Genomic DNA, 2,071 nt, shown 5'->3' on the forward strand with positions numbered 1-2,071 from the left:
ATGGGGGAGGAGGGAGGCGTGGGGAGGAGCTGTCCCAGCTCCGGGAAGGGGCAGGAGCGCAGAGGCGGGTGCCCGGGGGGGCTGGTGCGGGCAGTGTCACCTCATCGGTCGGTCACACTGGTGGCTTCGTGCTCTCCCTGGTGGGTGTGATGTCGGGGCTAAAAGCAGAAGTGCTTTGGGCGGCAAGAGGAGTCGCCGCTCAGGGCCATTAGCAGAGACCGCAGCAATCGCAGCAGCTCAGCAGGGCATGTAGCGTCAGCAGAAAAGGAAGTGGCTGCAAAACCAGCGTCACCGGGGGCATCAGCGATTTCAGTCAGGAAAGAACAATAAAAATAGCAGCTCTGGTGAGAGATGTACCGGTAAGTGCAGGATCATCCACAGAACCCAACTGTGTGATGCAGCAGGGCTGAGAACAGCACCGACTGTAATTGTTTTCTGATTAAAAGGAATCCATCCATCCTTCAGAACTCACTGATTTTAAAGGGAAGAAAGATCTGGTTGGCAGGTTAATTGCTTTTGAGTTTTTACCTAGTTGAAGTGCATTCTAGGAGACCAACCTGGGTCTGGGAAAGAAGAGATCAAAATTATTTCGGTGTGAAATGACATAAATAGTGTTTGGAATAACTTTTTTGATAAGGGACTGAACTCTGCTTTGGTAAATGTTGTCAAGGTACCATAATGTAAATATGTCTCCTCCACTCATTGGCTTCTGTGAAAGCTTAGAATGTTTATATTGAGGTTTTTTTAAGTCCCTAGAAGTTTAATTATGGAGGATATTGAGAGCTGGCAGTGAGCAGCAGTGTCTCCATGGAGAGGAAAAGTATCACACCAAATGAAACCACAATTTAAGGATTGCATTCTGTCTCCAGCCATGCAGATGTGGCTTTCACTGAACTCAGCAGAGCTGCTATACATACTCAAAGCCAAGATACATCTTCCAGTTTTGAAAAAAACAAAACAGTAGAAAACTTTTCTCTACAAACCATATGTACTTTCTTTGAAACAAAACACAGTTTCTTTCAAGCTTTGGCAAACTACACATAAACAGAGGCTTTCAGACTGCTTAGAAGGCAGTCACCAGGCTTTTTGTGATCTGTCTCCAAAAAAGATGTCCTTGAACTCTGCCAGAAGGGAGAAGAGAAAAACTTGCTGACCTGGCACTTGGTAGGGCCCTCGCCCAGCTCTACAACAGCCTCACCAAAGAGTGCACTGTCATCCCACAGCATAAGCTGATGCAACACTTACTTTGAATATGGAAAAAGAAAATTATTTTAAAAGAAAATGTATTGAAATAGTGTGGTTTTGAAAAAGGAAGAGGAAGCTCTGCGACTGAAAAAAAAAATGCAATTGGACTCAAAACAAGTACACTAGTAAATTTTATGCAGCTATTTATGATGTAATGCTGGGTTTTCCTTTGGCTCACTAGGTGGCAGCGTTTTGTTGCTTACACTGAAGCTATTGAGGTCAATTCTAAAGCCTGCTAGAATTTCTATTTCCTCTAAAAATGTGAATTAGACTTGATCTTGAAGCTGACTTTCAATGACAGCGAGTTTAGATCAGCTGTGATAAGTTTAATGTCAGTGAATGACTTTATACTGTTTGCTTACGTGGAATTATTAACATTTTATACACATCATTTCTGAAAATCAGGTGACACTCATGGCTTCCATTTGTACCAGGAAGCTTTTATTTGGTACAAGCTTATAGGAAGTTGCAAAGATTGCTCAAATATCTGTTAGTATCTTCAGATCAACACTAGTCAGAAAGGTCTTTAGACTTTCTTTAATACAGGGATTTTTGGTAAGCTGAATATTACTGAACACAGGTGTAGTTGAGAAAACAATAATTTCTTTTGAACAGACCAAAATCATCATGAAAGTAAATGTTCATATTGTACTTTACATGAAGTGAGTGAAATGGGAATATAACTATGGTCCAGCTGAAATGACTTGTTACATTTGAGTACTAGAAAGGGTAGGTGAGAGAACAGAGTCTGAAATGCAGTTGAATTTATGTGTTACTCTGACCATTTTATTTATGGAGTGAAATAGCCAGGTATCTATGGATCCAC

The sequence above is a fragment of the Chaetura pelagica genome, unplaced genomic scaffold, assembly GCF_000747805.2.
Source record: "Chaetura pelagica isolate M959 unplaced genomic scaffold, ChaPel_1.0 scaffold79, whole genome shotgun sequence".
Lineage (NCBI taxonomy): Eukaryota > Metazoa > Chordata > Aves > Apodiformes > Apodidae > Chaetura > Chaetura pelagica.